This window comes from Ambystoma mexicanum, chromosome 11 (assembly GCF_040938575.1).
Source record: "Ambystoma mexicanum isolate Mex_15411 chromosome 11, UKY_AmexF1_1, whole genome shotgun sequence".
NCBI classification, from domain to species: Eukaryota; Metazoa; Chordata; class Amphibia; order Caudata; family Ambystomatidae; genus Ambystoma; species Ambystoma mexicanum.
In genome coordinates this window covers 476,058,951-476,075,574 of record NC_090934.1, presented here as the reverse complement: position 1 = coordinate 476,075,574, position 16,624 = coordinate 476,058,951, and the positions used below count along the sequence as shown (strand labels likewise).

Here is a 16,624-nt window from a genome sequence, read left to right as displayed (position 1 = left end):
TCGCCTCATCTCCAGCTGTCCCCTACTCTCTTCCTCTGGCTACCTTGCCCTCCTCCGCCCCATCGCAAGCTCCTTCCACACCTCCGCAGGGCGTACCTACGATCTGTACCCCTCCCCGGAAGGTCTTTAAGTCTGGCAACATTCTCCATCTCGCCACTCTAAATTATCGCTCGGCCGTTAAACACTCGTCTAACATCTGTCACCTCCTAGAAGAACTCAACCTTGATGTCCTCGGTCTCACTGAGACATGGTTCACAGCCAGCTCTATCATGAGTTTTTACACTCTCCTCCCAGACGGCTACAAGATCCTCTCAGCTCCCAGATCCAATCGGCCTGGAGGGGGTGTAGTCCTTATCTTCCCTGAGTGGATCCCTGCCTCTCTCATTCCCACTCAAGCTTACTCCTCGTTTGAATGCCTAGTCTGCAGGCTCTCTCTCTCTCTCTCCTAGCCACTTCTTACTGTTGCTACTCTCTACCGGCCCCCTGGTCAAATCACCTCTTTTCTCTCTGAGTGGGCTGACCTCTCCTCTTCCCTCTTGGCCTCCACCACTCAACTTCTCCTCCTTGGTGACCTCAACATTCATCTTGATTTTACCTGTTCCTCATCTTCATTCTTTCGCGACCTCTGCGATTCACTCTCCCTCTCCATCCTTCCTTCCGGCCTGACTCACTTCGCTGGCCACACACTTGATGTCTTGATCTCATCTGACCTCCTCCTCTCTAACCCCCTTACCACTCCCTTCTCCTGGAGTGATCACTGCCTCCTCTCCTCTCATCTCTCCATTTCCTCTCCCTAAGCTAAGTCCACTCCTAGATTGCCACCCACTTTCTCAGATATCCGGCCCATGAAGCGTGTGTCATTCGAGGCCTTTGCTGCAACCTTCTCTCCCCCTCCTCCACCCCAGGCAGACTCACACCCTGACACACAGCCCTCTCTCTTCTCTACTCCTCTATTTCTGCGGTATTACCCAAATTGTTTGTTTACTCTTGCCCCCGTCATGAGGATCCGTTTGAAGTCCAAAGCCAAGTGCAATTCTTGGTATGACTCTGACCTAGCTACACTTAAACGGAAGTGTAGGGCGGCGGAAAGGAAATGGAGGGCTTCTTGCTCATCCTCTGACTAACTGGCCTGCCGCCTGCTCCAAAGACTATACCGACTTGCTGTCCACACTAAGAAGAGAGTCCACATACAAGCCCGCGTCTCTGCGGCATCTAACAACTCGGCCAAACTTTTCAAAATCTGCAAGGAGCTAGGCACTCCTGCTGCAGTCTCCACCCCTCCTCTCTCCTCCCAGGATCTTTGCAATGCCCTTGCCTCTCACTTTATCTCTAAAACCCAGGACATCCTGTCCACCCTCTCCTCCGCTCCCCCTCCTCCTCCCTCTCCTTCTCAGCCTGTTCACCCTCCCTCAGCTACCCCTCATCCCCCTTTCTCCTCCTTTCCTCTTTTCTCCCCTGATGAGATAGCTAGACAAGTTCGATCTATGAAAATCTCATCAAAACAGGTCCATCCCTGTTCCTCTAAAACCATTAACGACCACATTGACACCCTTGCGCCGGCCCTTGCTGATTTCTGTAACCTCTCCTTTGCCTCTGGCTCTTTCCCCACCCCTCTTAAACACTCCCTTTTGCATCCTCCCCTCAAGAAATCCACTGCTGATCCGTCATGTCTGGCAAACTACCGCCCAATTTCCATTACTTCCTTTTTGGGCAAGCTCCTGGAAAAGCTGGCCATCTTTCAGCTTAATCTCCATTCTGACTCTGTTGGCACCCTCCATGACCACCAATCTGGCTTCAGAGCTGCCAGAAGTACGGAAACTGCTCTCCTGAACATCCGTGAAAACCTGTTCTCCAACCTCGATTCTAACATTCCCTCTGTCCTCATCCTACTTGACCTCTCCTCTGCGTTTGACACGGTCAACCATAATACCACCCTGCTCAATCATCTTCGTGACAACCTCTGTATCCCTGAACAGGCCCTGGCCTGGCTGACCTCTTTTCTCTCTGATCGACCCTCCCAGATACAACTTGGGTCCTTCCTGTTATGCAGAAACCTGTGCAGTTCCCTTAGGGACCACTGCAAAAGGCTTAAGACTACAGGTGTTGGTAGTAAACCCAATTGGTAGCAGTCTGTGCCACCCAGATTTACCTAGTAGCTGTGGCTGAGCAGCCAGACTTCTCTCAAGAAGAGTTAGACAGTATATAGAGTATACAAGATAGGTACCAAGATACAGAAGCACAAGCAAACACTGACCAGAGCTTGGGTATAAAAGTATATAATTTATTTAAAAACACACTTTGTAAAATACACTAACACTAATATGGCAAGCAAGTTCAAACACAGTCACTATTAATATATATACATCCCTGATTACTTATTGAACAAGTCTTAGTTAAAACACCACTTATTTACAGAAAGAGGTGAGCGCTTAACCTAAGATGGCACTCTAATAAGTTAGTTAAAAAGGGAGGGAAAAAGGCAGAATTAGGAAGATACACAATACCAACATTTTGAGGAGAACCAGAGCAAGTCAGAAAAGGCAGAGTCTACTGAGGAGCAAGAAAGTCATAGGCCAGGTCCACTCTTGGAGAGAGCAAGACGGAATGTGTCCAAGATCACACAGTTGAATAGTACTTTAAAGAGTCGTTGCAGATAGTTCGAAAAGGGTTGGGTCAGTTCAGAAAAAGTTAGTTAGCAGGTCCCAAGTCACCCCAGGATAGAAAGTCAAGGATTTACGGGACACCTTGAACAGTCTGTTGCAAGGGAGACCAGGCGGGACACAGTACCTGAAATGGTGAGAAAGCTCCAGCTGGGGCAGTTGTTCCTGGCAGCGGGTGCAGGTCGGTTCTTCGTCCAGGGGAAGAGAAGATCTCGGCGTGGAGGAAAGCTGAAGGTCGTTGCACTGCCAGGGAAGAAACCAGCCGCAGAGTTTCCCGGTTAAAAGGTACTATCCTTTTATTCGCGGTAGTGGTGAAGCGTGGCTATCCGGCCGCCGGGGGTGCTTGGCACGGGCGATTCGACCACGAGACGATCCAGGAAGGCGAAAAGGAGGGCAAACTGGTTATCCCCACCAGTTCAGAGGAAGAAGACTCTCCGGGATGAAGATCTTCTCTGTCGTTGGGAAGTGGTGAGACGGTTCAGCAGGGCTCCAGCGGTGGTGTCATCGTTGCAGGTCGGCGCAGCATCTCCCTCTTTGGAATCTTTGGTCCTGTGGCAACTTCTGAAGTTCCAGTCCCTAAAGTCCTGCTTTTATGCAGAAAACCCCCATTCATCAGCCTAGCTGTCACTCAAACATGCTAAGTGGTGAGCCGGGTGGCTCACCACTGGGCCAATCACACAAGAGTGCGACTTGAGTTGCCGAGGCAACTCAGTCCAGGGTGCCTAAACCCCCCTCCCACACATCATGTAGACACAGACAGAGTGGCACCACTTTTGGTGGCTTCTGTGGTGAAGCCCGCCAAAAAGTGGAACAAAGGGCTCGACTTGGGTTAGAGTTACAGAGGCGAACACAAGCACCATTTAAAAACCGTGTCCTGGCAAAAAGACACTGCACAGTGCTCCCTCGAAAAACAGACCCAGGGGCAATCCAATTACCCCTACCAGTACTTCCACAATATGATGGTTTGTACTGGTTCTGTTCACAATTTAAGACTAGTAAAGTCAATGGTGACTTTACATGCCCTGGGAGACAGTAGTCAGTCCCAGGGTATGGAGTTTGTTTTGGGGTCACTATGACACCCCTGTGTTAATGCACTGAGGGTGCTGTGTAACACGTTTACCAAAAATACATGAAACCCTATGGAGTAAAAGACCACATAGCCCATGAAACACATTACAAAGTCAAAGGATATCTCAAATCATGTCTAAGAGTGGGAGAAAATGAGTCTCACTCTTAGCAGGAGAAAAAAATAAACCTAAAAAATCCAGCAAAACTGCTGGGGGACTCACTAGGTTTGGGAAATTAGCCTTAACAGAGAATTCTCCCTAACACTTCCCATCTTCTATCTCCCTCTCCACATGTGGTGTTCCCCAGAGGTCTTTCCTCTCGCCCTGGCTTTTCAACCAATACCTGGCAACTCTCGCTTACTGCATCTCAATGTTCTGCTCAACTTTCCAGTGCTATGCTGACGACACCCAACTCATTTTCAGGCTTCCTGCAGCCTCCTCCTCTCCTTCCCTCATCTCCAATTGTCTAATCGCCATTCAAAATTGGTGTGCCACCAATGATCTATGTCTAAATGCCAACAAGACTGAGATCCTCCTTATTGGTGCACCATCTCCATCCTTTCCTCTCACTCTCTGGCCGGCCTCCCTTGGCCCTCCTCCCACCCGCACCTGCGCGGCTAAAACCTTGGGGTTATGTTTGACTCTACACTTTCCTTCTCCGCACACATCTCTGATGTCTCCAAAAAATCTAACTTTTTACTTCACCTCCTTAGAGGTACTCTACCTTTCCTCTCCTTCCCTCAAAAGCTCACGGTCTCCCAAGCTCTGGTTCTTTCCAGACTGGATTACTGTAACAGCCTCTTCCTAAATCTAACTGCCTCGACTCTCCGCCCTCTACAACTAATCCAGAACAGGACTGCGAGACTTGTCCTTGGCCTCAAGCCCTGGGATTGTATCTCTCCAGCCTTGAAAGCCCTTCATTGGCTCCCAGTGGATGCAAGGATTGCATTTAAAACCCTCTGCATTGTCCACAAGGCTTTCTGGTGCTTGGGTCCAAAATACCTTCAACTATCCCTCCGTAAATACCTCCCCTCTCGAGCCCTTCACTCCTGTACTTCTAACTCCCTCGGGGTTAGTTGTTTTGAAAAAAAACAAGCTAGGTTAGATCCCTGTCTTCGGCTGGTGCCTCCCTTTGGAACAGCCTCCCGACCACCTTGAAACTTGAGCAAAAACATCTTCGTTTCCGGAAACTTCTCAAGACCTTCCTCTCTGCCTCTGCCTTTGCCCCCCTTCTCCCCTGTTGATCTGTTTCTTCTCATGGCATTGTGCACCTGGCCACCCTCTGTTCTTTCGGGCCCAGGTATCTGCTCACCCTGTCACCCTCCTGCACTGTCTCCAGGCCACCATCTGCACTAGGGTTCTGTATCTGTACCCATACAGTCCCCATCCCACGTTTCTTCTGCACTTATCAGACATACCTTTCTGACTAACTTTCACCTGCCACTTGATGGCTGCACTACCATGGTTTAAAGCCCTTATTTATTATTCATTCTATTTAATATTTATTTATGGTTTCTCTCCTCTGCTTCACACTTTCCACTCTACCCCCCCTTCCTTGCACTTTTCCCCCATTTTCCTTTGCCATGCACTTGCGCTTTCTTAAATGTCACTGGGCCTAGTAAGATCGCTGTTTTTTTCTGTTTTTTCTCTCCCTTGTTCCCGTCTTTTTGCCTGGTCGTGCTCTGAAACACTTGTGTACGAGCGCGATATAAATAAAATATCATTTCATTTCATATGTGCATGTCGCACATTAGGGAGGAAAAACATAAACTGAGGCTACGGGCGCCGTGCGTCCTATTTATAACATCCGGTGACGTCGCCCTCGACGGAGGCCTTTGAGGGACATCGACCCGATGCCAGTGACGCAGGACGCCCTCTGCCGAAAAGGTTTCCGAAGTATACAGCTGTGCACATTACATGTCAAAGATTTGGAATACGTTCGAGGAACTTCCAGTTGAAAGAACGTTACCAGTTGGTAAGTAACTTGTTCTTTTGGACTTCACTGTGGCCTGCCTCTATTCCCAGTTTGGTTTCTTCTACTGTTACAGGCACTCTTGGGACCTCAAGCCCCTTTGCTGCACAGATTTCTCCGATCCAGCCTCATCAAGGGAGAGTCTTCCACTCTCCAGTTTTCCTCGCCTTGCTTCTGCACACAGCCCTTGGGTGGATGGACGACTTCAGCTCTGCAGTCACAGCAATTAAGCGCACCTGGAAAGATGTTAGGGAGAATTCTCTGTTTAGGCAGAATTTCCTAACCTAGTGAGTCCCCCAGCAGCTTTGCTGGATTTTTGGGGTTTATTATTTTCTCCTGCCAAGAGCGAGACTCTTTTACCCTCACTCTTGGGCATGATTTGAGTGCGTTTCTTTGAATCTAGATGTGTTTAATGGGCTATGGGGTCTTTTACTCCATAGGGCTTCATGTGTTTTTGTGATGTGTGTTACACAGCACCCTCAGTGCAGTAACACAGGGGTGTCATAGTGACCCCCCAGTATAGACTCCATACCCTGGGACTGACTACTGTCTCCCAGGGCATGTAAAGTCACCATTGACTTTACTAGTCTTAAATTCTGAACAGAACCAGTACAAACCATCATATTGTGGACGTCCCCCCTGATCGAGTTTTGGCTGGTGGCAGTGGATACTACTTTTTATATTCAACCGCAAATATTTTCTTATGGGATTTCCCATTGTTTTAGGCTACTATCTTTATTTAATTATTTACGGTAGCCTCGAACATACCGCCGGTTTATTTAATTAATATTAATTCTCCGGTTGGTATTTTTTGCTAAAACTTGATTCTAAAATGGCGTTTGTGTTCTCTTCTGTGACTCCAACCCAAGTCGAGCCCTTTGTTCCACTTTTTGGCGGGCTTCTCCACAGAAGTACTGGGGTACTTAGGAGGGGTGTAGGGGGATTTAGGCACCCTGGACTGAGTTGCCTAGGCAACTCAAGTCGCACTCCGTCCTGATTGGCCCAAGTGGTGAGCCGGCCGGCAACCTGGATACCACGTTTTACCACGACCGCGAACAAAAGGTACCACCTTTAACCGGAAAACTCAGCGGCTGGTTTCTTCCCTGGCAGTGCAACGACCTTCATCTTTCCTCCAAGTCGAGATCTTCTCTTCCCCTGGACGACGACGCGACTTGCACCCACTGCCAGGAACAACTGCCACCGCTGGAGGATCCTTCCCACTTAAGGTACCGTGTCCCGCCTGGCTTCCTTTGCTACCGACTGTACGGGGTAGATTTAGCCCCCGGCTTTCGAACCTGGGTTAGCCTGGGACACCCTGGCTAAACTTTCCTAAGCCTCTCTAAACTCTTTTTGAACTCTCTGCAAGACTTTCTAAGCCTAGTGTAACTGTGTGATCTGGGGCACATTTGGGCTCTGCTCTCTCTAAGAGTGGGCCCAGCCTTTGGACTTTGGCTCACCAGTGACTTTTGCTCTTCTGCCTTGCTAACAGTGTTCCTGAATCTTAGAGTGGTGTACCTTTCCGTATTCTGTCTTTTTCCCTCCCTTCTTCACAAAATTATTGGAGTGCCATCTAGTTAAGCGCTCACCTCTGTATGAAAATAAGTGGTGTTTTACTAAGACTTATCTGATAAGGAAAAAGGGGTGTATATATTACAATAGTAACTGTGTTTAGAATATTTTACAACAAGAGTGCTGGAGTGTTTCAAACAGTGTGTTTTTAAATAAATAATTATATACTTTGATACAAAAGCTCTGGTCAGTGTTTGCTTGTATTGGTGTGTCTGAGTGCCTATTGTGTATACTTTGCATACTGCCTAACTCTTCTTGAGAGAAGTCTGACTGCTCAGCCACAGCTACTAGGTAAATCTGGGTGGTACAGACTGCTACCAATTGGGTTTACTGCTAACACCTGTAGTCCTAAATATTTTGCAGTGTTCCCTAAGGGAACTGCACAGGTTTCTGCCTAACAAAAGACTGTCTGCTTCTTCTGGCCTCTTCCAGTGCTGCCACAGTCAAATGGGGTTTGTGAGAACAGGACCCACTAAGAGCCTCACTGTGAAATCTGCTCTTCCTCCAGCGTCCCTTCTGTCGTCACCCTTACTTGTGAATTGCCAGGCTCATGCTGTGCTCCTTCTACTTCTGCTACTGCCGACCTTCTAGCTCCTGCTCCAGCTTCTTTCTCCCACTCCTCCCTGCTGCAGCCTTTTATGCCCCCCAGGTGGGTTAATTTGTTTCTGCTACAGGCCCTTAAGACTAATTACTAGACCTGGTCAAAAGCTACTAGGCTTGCCTGCCTGACCTTGGCTCCTGAATGCCTTTTCAGCCCTCTTCTTCAGTCCCTGATGGATTCTGGGACATGCAGTCCCCAGGAGAAAGATTCAATTTGTCTACTACTTTAAAAGGTTTTATAATGAATTGTCCTCCATAGATGGTTTTAATAAAGGAGTTAGACGGTTTAACATTTTTACAGTTAGATGGTACAGTAAAAGGCACATATTCAATGCTCCTAATGGCATACCCTTGGCATTGTGGAGGATATGGGAACTTAGAGGTATAAAAGATTGGTTCTTTGGTTTCAACACTAGATTGAGTCACTTCTTTAGAAATTGCCTTTGTATTAGTAGTAGGAGGTTGAGATATATCAAACCGGTAATAAGCCAATTCCTCCTCTGTCAGGTGAGAATGCATTCCACCCTAAGGAAAAATACTGCGTCTCACCGTGCAAAATCTCCCCACTTCCCTGGGCCTGGTTTCCATCAGGTGATCGGATCCTCCCGCAGTACACCACCCCCAGGATTTGGTTCAGGAAGAGTCAGCCTTCTCCTGACCACCTTGTAGGAGACTCTAGGCAGGGTTTTAATGGGGGATCCGCAGGCTTCTCCACATTAGTCAGTGAGTGGTTAAAAGACGTCAACACAATGTCTGTGATCACTGTTAACTAAATGAAGGACATGTTTCATTGTCCCAAACGCTTTGACGCCAGCACAGCTCATTAGGTAGTCCTTCCTTTTTCCAGGCCATTTCTATCATATGTTTAGCAGATAATAGTGTTGTGCCATCAATAGTGTATATGATGAGACATAACCTGGAAAGAAAGCTCCTTTAGGTTTGGAAGGAGTAGGTGGCCTTGAATTGGCTAAATACCCATTTCATCACCCTGACTATCTCCTTCCAGAAGGCGGCCAATTTGATGCTGAACTGCCAGATAACTAGTTCTAGCATCCATCCTTAACCTTGAAAAACACAAATGTGCCCTAGCATCCGTTCAGGTTACTTTTCAACCAGCTCACAGCCTCTGACAGCAGAGTGCCCTGCTCACTTCTTCTCAGATGGTTGGCATCTCATCATGGTAGCATTGTTGTCTAGATGCATTCGTCCCGAAGGAGCGAGACAGCAGCTTCTTACAGCCACCTAGAAAATACCTTACACACCCTTTCCCTCAGAGTGATTGATGCTTAGCCAACCGTGTAGGTATTCCCTAGTCAGGCTAATTGTGGGTGTACTGTTTTAGCACTCTACCTAGAAGCAGAAAGTATTCCTTTTATTTGGCTGGTGGCCTTGCTATTACCACAAGAGTATACATTGTAGCTCCCAACAAGCTGTCTCTTGTTCTCCTTTTACTTATCTCAGATCCTGTTCCAGTATTTGTGAAAGTATTTTGGCTTCCAATCTCTGAGCTCTGTACCACAGGCTTCTCCAGCATTCGCACACTGTAGTCTTAGCTTTCCGCCAGCTGTTGCTCCACTGGTATAGCGTTCCCTTTTTTCACACTGGTTCTCAATTTGGCCTTCTTGGTGTGTCCCTTGCACTTGATATTCCTGCTTTCTAATCTCTTCAGGAACACCATCCTATCTTCTAACGGAACACTGTCCCGGTTTGGAGCACCTCACCCCCCTTTAAATATGGCTAAATTGGAAGATCGCTTCAGAACACAAATTCTGATTTTTTTGGGCCGGTTTCCCTCTTTTTATTGTGCCTAGTGATGGATCCTCAAAGAACAGTTCCAAATCTCTATAGCCTTTGTACACCCGTGGGTTCTTTGTGGGCCATATGATGCAGACCCCTTATTTGTTTTGACAAGTTTAGACCAATCTATGTCCTTCGGCTAGCCAGATCACATCCTGTGGTGGTAGATTGGGGTTTTGTGGGAGACTGAGGAGCCAAATAGATGGGTTGACCTCTAACCCTTTATCCTTAACCCCCTAAGGTGGCTGGTGGCTTGGCTTAGGCCAGAGCCTGTGGGTGGTGGTATGTAAGGGGAAATCCTATACCTAAGCTCAAATTTCTTCTGGAATTTGTGGAAGAAGCAGGTTTACTGACCTGCTGGACCTTTCCTTCTTACTTTCCTGCGGTTACATCATTGTAAGAGCCAGATCTGGCCATCCTGGAGCCATGTTGTGCCCTAGGTTGATCTCGGACCAGCACATAAGTAGATCCAGCGCGAGGATGGTGGCGACCATCCTCCCGCTGGCTCCACTTGTGTGCTGATCTTGTCCTTCTGTGCTGAGAGCATCTCCACATTTTACCACCAGTTTCTTGTCCTATTGCTGCGATTGTCCCACCTTTGTGCTGGTTGCTGCCATTGCCTGGAAGGCTGTTGACTCAAACACCCCCACATCGTCAGCTCTTCAGGATTATCCTGAATCTCCCATTTCGTGGTCTTCACAGAGGGAGTATTTCTGTGGCTGGACTGCCATCCTTGCACTCCTTCGTTGATTTGCTTAAACCAGGTTTGCTGTTTTTCTGGAGTCTTCTTTACCACTGCGTTTGCTTCTGGCTTGAGGGTTTCCCTTCAAGGAAAGTTGTTAGTTCTTCTTTTCCCTTCTGGTCTTCGTTGGCACAGGGTTCCATTCCATGGGAAGTTGTATCCTCTAAACCTCATACATACTGGGTGATTAGCCTTCCTGGAACCGACTTTCTGGAAACAAACACTGCGAGTACATACCTTTGGTCCCTGGGGTGGTGAGTTACCGGTGTCCCTGTGGTTTACTGTAGTGATTATTCGCAAGCGGGCCTGAACCACGTAGTCCCATTGGGGATTTTTCTGCTGTGCTGTATCTTCTAGTGCTCCTGGTTCTTGAAACAATGTCTTGAACTCATCACTGGGGTCGACTCTGGTCGTCCCTGGGGCTGTTGGCTGACAATTCGGCACATGTTTGGTAGAACTGGGATTCACCTGCCTTCCCCCCGCTCCCCATGTACGTGGATTGCCTGTTGATATTGTCCTATTTATTTCTGTGGAAACATTTACTCACATGAAACTCTGTGCCATCGGGGGTGAATTTGTAGGTACTTGCCCGTGTCGAAAAGCAGATGAATCCATCCTCTATAGTGTCGGCCCCTCCCACAAATCATAGGAATGAAAGAAGTGCATTACTCATGGCATACGTCATCTCTTCGCCATCTAAGTATGAGAGACGCTACTCGCTAAGACAAATCTACTGACCTAAACCTGGAACAATCGAGGAGATAAATCTGCAAACCCAAAGGGAACTGAATATGCTGTAACTAAAATATGGTGAAACACAACTGACCTCACTGCCAAAACTGACACGCAGTTGCATTAGATACCAAACATACATGCACTCACCATGAAGTTATGCAGACACTAAGTCAAACTGCATTTAGACATAGAGAATATGCTTGCATTCATTAGACACTGGAGAACATATATTCAATATGCATACTGAAACGCAAGATGCACAAGAATACATATAAAATGCTTGCTTAAATGCAGAACCGTCACAGTAACGAACAGCCATTTTGGATAAAATGGACATCGTAGCCACATTAGAGTGAATGAGAAGCATCAGAGAAGACGTGAAGCCTGTAAACAGAGCAGGTCTGCTTCAGTAGCTAAAACCACAAATCCGAGCAACACATGGCTTTCTGCAAGACTATGAAAACTGTGCTCTTCACATAAAAATGTGTCCCAATCAGCCCAGCCTGACCAACCTCAAATGTATTGTGTAATTTGTACTCTTTCATCTATGCACCTTACTTGTATGCTTGCCTGTACCCTCCTTGTAACTAAGCTCATTGCAAGCAACAGCGCCTCAATGCCCACGGGCTGTTTGTGCGCTATACAAATGTAATAAATAAATAAAGAAGATGGTAGCACAACCACTGCCAAGGTTACAGGAGAGAGTGGAGGCTTGGACTGGCATCAACGAGGACAGAAGATAATAAATCACAGTGGCAAGCATATTTCCTTAAGATTAAGTCAGGAAACAAACAACTTGTTGAAAACCCGGTGCCCATTAATTAAGGCTTAATATTGAAGAAAAAACAGCTCTAACAAGTCTCTAAAGGGCAGGAGCGGTAAAGGCACCCGTAGTCAAATAAGCTAAAATCCCAGGAAAAGATGTGCAGAATAATTCAAAATGTGGTTGTCACATGTGAGCTAGGGTTGGAAACAGTGCCTATTCATTAATGCTAGATACAGAAAGGCACCTACAAGTAACTCCTGAAAAATTCTACTAGCGACTGCGCAAGACAAGGTTAAGTTTAAAGCTAGAAGCCCTGACTTGTGTCCTAGAGAATCAGAAATGGTAAGTTCTAATTGGGGTAACAGCCTCTCAATGTTGCTCCCTCTACCAGTATAGTTACTTGTGTGCTGATGACCTGCCAAATAACCAAGGTTGGCGAAGTCAACGTCAACCAATCCCTATCCTCAATTAGCGCTATCTTATAATGAATGTACTGGCCAATCCAGTGGTAGAGAAATGACATGCAAGTTATTGTTATCAATTTAGAAGTGGTTCCAGGTGGATCCATCAGATATCCATTAACCCATATACATTGTGTACATATATGACTCCCCTAACCAATCCCCTACCCTCATAGGTTTTTAGAACCAAGTTTGTCAAACCATGCTAATGATGATGCGTTTGGTGTTTATTACCCATTGACTGCATTGAAGAGATTGAAAGCTCTGACAATCCATTGCTTATTGCGGTCCCTGTTTTATTAGTTGTTAATAAAAACATACCTTTGTCATTTACCTTTTACTCTTCCACTTTTGGGGTTTGGGATTTTCTGGCCTGCTTATGGGCTGGGACTTTCCACCTCCCCCCTATGGTGGCAGAGCTGGATGGTTGGCAAGCACCCCCGGAATTGACGTATCTTCCCATATAGACTGTAAAATTACGCACCAACTAAGATGGTCGTCAGAAGCACCATTGGACAAAATCCTGCCCGATCCCCACTAGGTACCCCGCAGGGGAAGGCAAGTGGGGGAGGAACGATACTGAGGGCCTTGGCCGATCCATGGAATGTAAGTGTAACCCCACATATAAATAAGGTTCTTTAAAGCTCAGGGGAGAAGATAAGGTTCATCTGCAAACAGGAGCTGAACAAAAGAGGAATGAATCAACATGTAAAGAGGTTATACCAGTGCTTATTGTTACATCTATGCAGTGTAGATCACAATTTTCTTTTCGCAGGGGAGCTGGTATCTGGAGCAGTGTATCAGTTTCATATTTGTGTGTTCTGTTATATGTGGGGGGTGTGTATTCTTGTCTGTGGACGTTTTGTCAGATAAATGTAGCCTTCCATTTTCTCTCCCGGAGTTTTGGGGTCCCGAATCACAAAATGAAGGGCGTTGGTAAGGTCACCAAAAAGAAGTCTGTTGCTGTTTCTGAGGAGACATGGAATGTTCAGGTAACTGTTTCCTCTTGGGAATAGGACCTGTGGTATGATCCGGACATGTGAAAAAGCCTGCGCTTTCGGGGGATAAGAGAGAAGTGAGACTGTGACTGGCAAGGGCACAGGACACAGGGGTTGCTCCTGCCCTTTGTGAAGCATGGCCTGGCTCGGCCTGTGTGCCATTTCACTTCCCGACCTAGGGATTGCTTTATTCGCCACAATCAAAAGAGGTGTGTGAATGTGACCAGCGGTACCAGCGTTGCCGACGCAGCCTTACCTGGTGTGTGTAGCTGAGCCACTCTGCGGGCTGCCTGGGTCGAGTGATAAACTTCCTGGTGTCCGCCCAGTCGGAGTCGCGTATGCCCGGGTGAGATTGATTGCATCCAGGAGGTAGGCGGGGAGAGATCTGAGAGGGAGGACGGGCCGCTGACGAACAGCCACTGTTTATATTTATTCTCCCATGGGTGTTTGCTGTGGGGCTAGGAGTAGTAGAAGAAGCAGGATTATATCATCAATGTGTAAAGCCGGCGACCCATCTCTGGTAATATGACAAAGTGAATAGTCACCACATGAAGCTGGTCCCTCTCATGGCTTAGTCTTTTATGATCTTTGGCCAGCTAAATTCATGAGGACTGTTGAGGGTCGAGTAGAAGAAAAAAAAGAACAAAGCGAACATCAATTTTTGGGGGAGCAGTTTCCTGAGTTTTTGGTTCTCTCTCTTTCCTGTTTTTACCGCCACTCTGTGGTTCGTTTTTTTTTTGTTTGCACCTTTGTGAGTAAATCTTAGTTGGGTCTAGGGAAATTGCGACAAAAGAAAAAAAATTGGCGGTGTGGGTGTGGGTGTGGGTGTGGGTGTGTTTGAAGGCAGACGCCACTGGGGCTGTTCTGATCCCATGCCTTGAAACAATATCTTCGTAAAGTGTTAATGGGGATGCGGAGCCAGGTTTACTCGTACACATGTTCCGTTTAGGGTTTTAGTTACTGCACTAATCTGCTTTTACTCCCCAAAGCATCTGTTATCAGGGCCTGCGCCTAACTCTGTAGGTAGGTGCTATATTTATGTATGGTAGTCCTATGCACTTGGCTCTGAGTCTTGAAGCTAGGTTATGAACTAAGTGATTGTTATTCCTCATGGTACATAGGATGGTAAATGTATTGATGCTATTTATTTATTAATTCATGACTAGGCTGTAGGTGCCATCTACCCGTGAGCAAATGTATTGATGCTATTTAGTTATTAATTCATGACTAGGCTATAGGTGCCATCTACCCAAGATCAAATGTATCTATGCTATTTATTTATTACATTCATGTCTGGGACATATAAATGCTTCCTATCCATTGTCCAAGAATTTGTGATATCAATTTATTATGCTACTCATTCATAGTTCAGGAATTGAGTTTATGTACTTATTTTATGATGCCTAATATATCAAATCCACTTCTCAGTTTGTACAAACTCACGATTAGTGCCTTTATATCATGCATAATTGTTCTGCCATAGCAACATGCTCTTGGTGGTGACTGTTAAATACAGCCCTAGGGCCTAGGTTAGTGCTTATGGTCACCAAGTGTGCCCCCTGACTCTTGTATTCACACTCAGGTGCGGTAAGGGTTGTGCCTATATATTTTCCCCTTACCCCTACAGGTGGCTACTCAGAGTTTTGAGCAAATTCCGTTTAGGGTCTCCTCATCACATCAGGGCGCACAGTCCTTACATAAGTATATGTATTTGTTTTGTTTATATAGCGCTTTACTCCAAAACGCTGAACATTTAAACAACTTGATAGTATAGAGCCTCTAATATATATATATATATATATATATATATATATATATATATATATATATATATTGACAAAGAGGCTGTACAACTTGAAGGGGATTTAAACAACACCCAATACACAGTCGTTAATAACACGCCCACAAACAACAAAATGTATATGGTATATGGTCGGATCACCATTCCATAGAATGGGATCTACAGTTACCCAGTAAACAGACAAAACCCCCCCAATCCCGCCAAATCAATCTGTAGTAGGAACTTTAAAAATCTAGATGCCCTTGAGCTTTCATCCTGACTAAACTCCATCATGAGGTATACCTCAGAAGACGACTCTGCAGAAGATCTCTATAATAAATACCACAAATATTTCACAACACTAGTAGACCGATTTGGAATGCTGAAAAGAAGAAAGTTTCGTGAAAACCTGACACACTAGAAGTGGTTCAATGAAGAACTGAGAAACATAAAAAAAGAGAAAAGTAGACTAGAATCTATTTGAATTAAATGTCAATCAGAGTTGGCTAAAGACGCCTGTAACGAAGCAGACAAGATTTATAAAAATAAAGTGACTGAGAAGAAAAGGAATTTTTATAATGAAGAAATCGAAAAAGCATCAAATAGCTTCAGGAAATTGTTCGAGATTGTCAAATCCTTAGTGAAACCAAACGCTCTTCAGGCTCCTTTCATACCCGCCATAGAAGACACCACAACAGGCTGCTTTCAATGAAAAATGAAAAAAAGAAATCAAATCCCGCACAAAAAACAGACATTTGGAAGGCTGATACTACGCAAGGCAGGACCATACTCCAGACAGAGCATAACATTCGTAGTCAGGCATGCCCCATCTTCACACTCGCCAGACTAGAAATAAAGGACATGGAAAACATACTTCAATCCATGAAACCAACAGCATGTTCTGAGAACATGGTCCCTTCTAAAATATTTCTTAACTAAAAGGACATTTTCGTGCCCTTTCTTACCAGATTCGTCAATGCATAATTTATAATTTAGTGACGGAAAGGTGCCCTTGGGCATTAAAACGGTTGAAATTACTCCCGTACAAAACAACCCGAGCCTAGATCCTAAAGCTAAAAAAAAACTTCAGACCCATTACGAACTGCAACATCCTTCTTAAGATTCTATACAAAGCTGCGTATAAGCAGTATCAAGCGCTCATCGAAGCTGAAAAATCCTGCACGTCAATCAGGCTTTAGACCAAATTATAGCACTGAGACTGCCCTTATAGATCTTCAGTCTCACATGCTTCAATGTATCGAGGAAGGCAAACTGTGCATGCTGACACTGTTGGATCTATCCGCCGCATTCGACCTGGTGGCCCATGGTATTCTGAAGGAAACTCTTGGACACTTGGGTCACTGCTCTGATCAAGCGCTTGAATGGTTCCTCTCATTCCTTTCGCAGAGGGAATCTATAATTCAATGGGGGAGGCACGATCCCCCAAGTCCCCCATGTGGTTTGGCGTTCCACAGGG

At 46.0% G+C, this 16,624-nt stretch overlaps 1 protein-coding gene across 2 annotated transcripts in view; it reads left to right on the top strand.

Annotated features, from left to right (window-relative positions):
- Window positions 1-16,624, top strand: part of ACCS (1-aminocyclopropane-1-carboxylate synthase homolog (inactive)) — a 1,238,632-nt gene that overhangs the window by 617,442 nt on the left and 604,566 nt on the right. The window lies entirely within an intron of this gene.